Genomic DNA, 6,000 nt, shown 5'->3' with positions numbered 1-6,000 from the left:
ATTTTATGGATGTTGAACCAACCTTGCAGCCCAGGAATAAATCCCACTTGGTCGTGGTGAATAATCCTTTTAATGTACTACTATTTTGGTGAGAATTTTTGCATCCATGTTCATCAGGGATATTGGTCTGTAGTTCTTCTTTTTGATGGGGTCTTTGTCTGGTTTTTGGATCAAGGTAATGCTGGCCTTATAAAATGAGTTTGGAAGTTTTCCTTCCATTTCTACTTTTTGGAAGAGTTTCAGAAGAATAGGTATTAATTCTTCTTGAAATGTTTGGTAGAATTGCCCTGGGAAGCCATCTGGTCCTGGGCTCTTGTTTGTTGGGAGATTTTTGATGACTGCTTCAATTTCCTTAGTGGTTATGGGTCTATTCAGGTTTTCTATTTCTTCCTGGTTCAGTTTTGGTAGTTGATACATCTCTAGGAATGCATCCATTTCTTCCAGGTTATCTAATTTGCTGGCATAGAGTTGCTCATAATATGTTCTTGTCATTGTTTGTATTTCTTTGGTGTTGGTTGTGATCTCTCTTCTGCCCCTCTCTTTCTTCTTCTGGGATCCCAATTATTCTAATGTTGTTTTGCTTTATGGTATCACTTATCTCTCGAATTCTCCACTTGTGATCCAGTAGTTGTTTATCTCTCTTTTTCTCAGCTTTTTTATTCTCCATCATTTGGTCTTCTATATCGCTAATTCTCTCTTCTTCCTCATTTATCCTAGCAGTTAGAGCCTCCATTTTTGATTGTACCTCATTAATAGCCTTTTTGATTTTGACTTGGTTAGATTTTAGTTCTTTTATTTCTCCAGAAAGGGATTCCCTAGTATCTCCTATGCTTTTTTCAAGCCCAGCTAGTATCTTTAAAATCATCATTCTGAACTCTAGTTCCAACATCTTACTAATGTCTGTATTGATTAGGTCCCTGGCAGTCGGTACTGCCTCTTGTTCTTTTTTTTTTTTTTTCTTTAAGGTGAGTTTTTCTGTCTTGTCATTTTGTCCAGAGGAGAATAGATGAGTGAGAGAACAAAATGCTAACAGGGTAACAACGACCCCAGAAAAATATACACTAAACAAATCAGAGGAGACCCAAAACCACGGGGGAAAGAAAGGGAAAAAAACAAAAAAAGAATATGAGCAGGCTGGTGAATAGAACAGAGCCACACACTAGATTCTCCAAACCCAGAAGATTCCTGCGGTGCACTCTGCTCCTCCCGGGGGAGGAAGGGGAGTCTCCTTGGATCTGCCACTTGTTGGGTCCCTGCTGAAAGAGCAGTGGCCAGACTGTCCCTCAGATCATGGTTTATGGCAACCCCGAGCTGAGGGCCCACTCCTCGGCTCCGTCTCTGCAGCCGGCTTCCCTGCTCTGATACCTGGGAGCTCTGCCGCACTCAGGCATCCCTGGTCTTTCTGTGACCCTGAGGGTCCTGAGACCACACTGTCCCAGCGAGTGTTCCACCCCCCGCCTAGCCACTGGAGTGACGTCCCTCAGTGGAGCAGACTTGTAAAAGTTCCGATTTTGTGCTGTGCTCCTCTATCACTTGCCAGTAGCTGGATGATGGAGGCTCCCTCCCCTTGTGGTCTATCTTCCCAAATATCACCTCTGATTCACTTCTCTGCATGTCCCAGCTTCCAGAAAATGGTTGCTTTTCTGTTCATAGAATTGCTGCTGTCATATATCTTGTTTTAAAATAATAGCCAACTTTGGCTCAGCACATATGGCCCTAGGGCCAAATCCAGCCATCTTCCCTATGCTTGTAAATGGTGTTAATAGAATAAGCGCATTCCTTTGGGTATCATCTCTGACTGCTTTCCTGCTCCAGTGGCAGAATGAGAGTCTATATAACAGACCCTATGGTTTTCAACGATTCAAATATTTATTCTTTAGCCCATTTCAGATAAAGGTTGCCACCTCCTGTTTGATGTTGTCCCCTGCTCTGAATGTGCCAAATATTTAAAGGTCCCACCCAGAGTAACTTGCATAGATTGTCCTACAATCTAGGTCTGCCTAAATCAGACCCTTACTTGTAAACAGGTGTGGTGACTCAAAATTGTGCAGAGTCAGCTGCCAAGCCAATAGAATGTCAAGAGCCATTCATGGGGTCTTTTCTAAAAACAGACATTTTGTCACTTAGCTCTGTTGTTCTGCTTTATATATTCCACTTATATCTACTTTATATATTGTAAAAATGGTGATTCCTATGTTTTTGGATTCCTAAATTGTTTGTAGCCCTCAGACATAGTAAAAATAACAAGTTTTATACTCTTTATCTCATTAGGAGCGCCCATGGGGTACACTCCTCGAAAGTTCAATCACTTATGTGCTGGCAAATTTAAATATGACTGGTTACCTCCCGATATCCTGCTATATTCAAACATAAGTGAAATAGACCCCTAGGATTAAGGTTACCTAACATCTCTGGCTGCCAGGTGTTCTGCTATTGGACAGTATGCTGAGGTTGAGCTTTGGGTCCACTTTGATCAATAGTGTTCTGTTTAGCCATGTGAGTAGGTCTATCAAAAAAAAAAAATGCAGTCCTTTCTTTCCATTATTTTCTCAATGAGTAGACAAGGCTCACTTGGTTAAGGTTTAGTTGGTAGCTGAAGGTATTTTTGAGCCAGAAGTCAGTTTTCTTGTTCCAGATCCTGTGTTCTCAACCCTGTTGGAAGTTCCCTCTATAAATATCAAGAGATGTTGGTAATTGTTAGATGAATCGGTCCACTAATATAAATGTGAATGGATCATGATTCATAATTGCTCATCAAAGTCAGCTGACAGGAAAACAAATGGTTCTGAGTTTTATATGCCACACAGTTCAGTGTTGTCTGCTGCTTATCCCTTTAGCCAAGACTCTGTAAGAGTTGAAGAACAGAGTTATGAAAGAGAATATGCAGGAGGATTTTTGTTGGTAAATTTCCCTTCTTTGACTTAGGTGTTCCTTTTCTGTACCTACCATCCCCAGCCGGCCCTGTCATAACACTATTAAAGGTGCTATGAGGTCCTTATATGAACCATACTATTTGTCTGCAGACTATGGGGTCAGAGCTGGGGATGACCCAAGAGATTAAAAATCAGAGTATTTCTCCCAAATTTTCAAACTAGGACTGTGTCAGTCTCTGGTGATGTACTCTGATATAAAAAACAGGACTTGCTGGAGGCCCGTATTCTCTTCTTATTTGTGAGAATTCCCCTCTGCAGAGAGAGAATGGAGCAGAGGAGCTTTCTGAGCTCTACAGAGACACAGGGATTAAATAGCTGTATTTATTTCCTGATCACTGCTTTCTGCTGTGCTATGAACAATCTCCTTTCTCCATTCCTTAACAACCTCTTTGGTCCTTCTCCTATGTGAAAACATAATTAAGTCCAGTGGGCATTTTAAATTTTATATGAAAGTCAGTGTTTCTGTACTTCTAACCCTGTGCACAAAGGATCTGGAGTAGGAGAGGGCTCAGTAGGATCTATAGATCTAGATTTCTCCCCTGATTCTCCTACTGACATGCTGTGTTCAGTTACAATGGGGGTTGAAGGAGGGTGAGGGGCACATGCGTCTGAGTTACATGGTATAATTGTGGTCCATTTTTAGTAACAGGCTAGGTGATTATGCCCTATACTCTGAAATCCAAGTACGTTTAAAATTATGAATGAATGATTCTTTGGGTGGACCCTGTAAGGGAAGGTCATCCCAACTGCAGAATTCCAGATGGAAGACTCTATATGAGGCTTTACTTATTACACACAACTGTCACCCAGCCCTGCTCCCTGCCCTTTCTATTCTCCATCTTGATTGTTCATTCTAGTATCTTTGTTTTGGGGAGGGTCCTTCTCCAGTTGGTAAGTATTCTAGGGTGGTATCCTGGATAAATATTTAGAAGCCTACTTGTGGGAAAACCACCTAGCATGGTCAAGTGGGGTGCTCTTCCACCCTATCCCACTTGTCTATTTTCTACTTTTGTGCATCTCTCCTGTGCTAGTCCCGCATAAGCACAAAACCATTTGGGAGTAAGAGGTCAGTCTACTGTAGGCGCCCTCAGCATTTGAAGAGCTGGTTTAAAACACTCTTACTTGGCTTCATAAAGGGCAGGAGAATGTTCATGCCCACTTCATCCTTCTATCATAAGCCAACAACTCAAAATGGCATGTCTCTAGTCATCCTCTGTAGATGTGTGGTTGGCAGGACTGGAGAGAACAGAGCCTCAGCCACTTACTAAGAGTTTCTGGTATTTGACACTTCTATGAAATCACCTTAGGGCCCCAAGAGCAAATTCTGGGCTAATGAGTTTTATTGAATCTTCCTTTTAAGAATGTTTTTCTTCTGTGAAGTACAAATTTCCATTTTTGTCTAAGGTACTTGATTTGGCATTCTGTCCTTTACAACCCAGATTTGTCTAATGTAGTTTTTTTTCCCTACACCACAATCTCTTCTTCACTCCCCCAAAACGGATATATGCCAGCCTGAAATCTATGTATTTCTCTTTTCTCTTTTTAGAAAGACTGTATTCACTTTTGTGCAAAAAGAGAAAAAGAATAACAGTAGTAAACATAGGGCAACAGCCCAAGGGCCAGTGGGACAGGAAAAGTCAACATCACCTCAAATGGAAAATGTGGGGACTCATCCACAAGTATCTTTTGGGCAAGTATTTTGACTTTGTACTACACACGTTTTCCCATACACTCATGAAAAAAGGCAAGTGTTTAGTGAAGTGTTGACATATACCACACATAGTGCCCTATGTGGCCACATAATTTGAGTTCAGGATCATCATAGCCATGAACTCTTATGGTGATTAGGAGTTATACCTGGCCTGAGCATTTCTCATTATTCTTTCAGGTAAAGCAGTGTTTTTGGAATTGTAACCTCAAGAGCTATTTTATAATTTTTTCCCATCAATTTTATTGATCTCAATTCAGCCAGAGAAAAATCTTCGACTATAACCTACATATGGATGGGACTGGAAATTTCCATGAAGGTGGTAATTCATATGTATGCTCTCACATCAGCTTTTTGTTCTAGAAGAACTAAATGCCTACAAGAGGAAACACTTCTTAATTAAGCCACAAAAGTGGCCTATATATGGCCTTTGGGCTTCTGCATTGTAGAAGGGAAAGCTCTTTTATTTTTTTCTACATATCAGCGGACCTATTTATCAAAACTTGAGAGATTGTAAAGTTTATAAACACTTATTAATTATATATATAATGTCATATGTCTGCTCTACTTAATCATTAAAATATTGTAGTGGGTTCTGTGATTTAAAATTGATGCCTTTCCCCCTCATGTTCCTGCCTTGCTGAGCCTCAGTGACTTTTTAGCTATGAATAGTTTCCCTTCAGTGCAACTATACTACTATGCTTTCTTCCTTCCCCTCCCCCTTCATTGCAGGTATAGTTTTCCCCCTTTTGACAACATGAATTTTATCGTTCCCTCTTAAGGGCAGGAATTAACCTATAAATTCTGGATGGTGAGGCAACCTTGCTGACCTTGGCATGATGACTGTCTGAGGAGTGCACTGCCTAGTGGAAGCTGGACTGGTGCCTGTGGATATCTTTTACCAATTCATAAATGATATTTTTAAATGAAGAACTTGCTCCAATGTCTATATTAATGGATTCTTTGGGTAGGGGGAAAAGGAGCTTCTCTAGATTTTAAATTTGTAATAAAGGCATTCTATTTTATTTTTTAAAAGATTTTATTTATTTGAGAGAGAGAAAGAAAGGGAGAGAGAGAGCATGAGCAGAGGGAAGGGCAGAGGGAGAAGCAGGCTCCCCGCTGAGCAGGGAGCCCGATGTGGGGCTCCATCCCAGGACTCTGGTATCATGACCTGAGCCGAAGGCAGATGCTTAACCGACTGAGCCCCTGTAATAAAGGCATTTTAAAAAGAAAAAGTCTTACAATTATTATGCTTTTTTTCAAAAAAAAAAAAAAAAGTTCAGAGTCACAAGGAATCACAGACCACTATGCAACTAATCTAGTTCTCATCCCCATACCACTGCTTCTAGTGGTAGGTAA

The sequence above is a fragment of the Halichoerus grypus genome, chromosome 11, assembly GCF_964656455.1.
Source record: "Halichoerus grypus chromosome 11, mHalGry1.hap1.1, whole genome shotgun sequence".
NCBI classification, from domain to species: Eukaryota; Metazoa; Chordata; class Mammalia; order Carnivora; family Phocidae; genus Halichoerus; species Halichoerus grypus.
The sequence above is the reverse complement of the archived record's forward strand: the minus strand, read 5'-3'. Positions refer to the sequence as shown.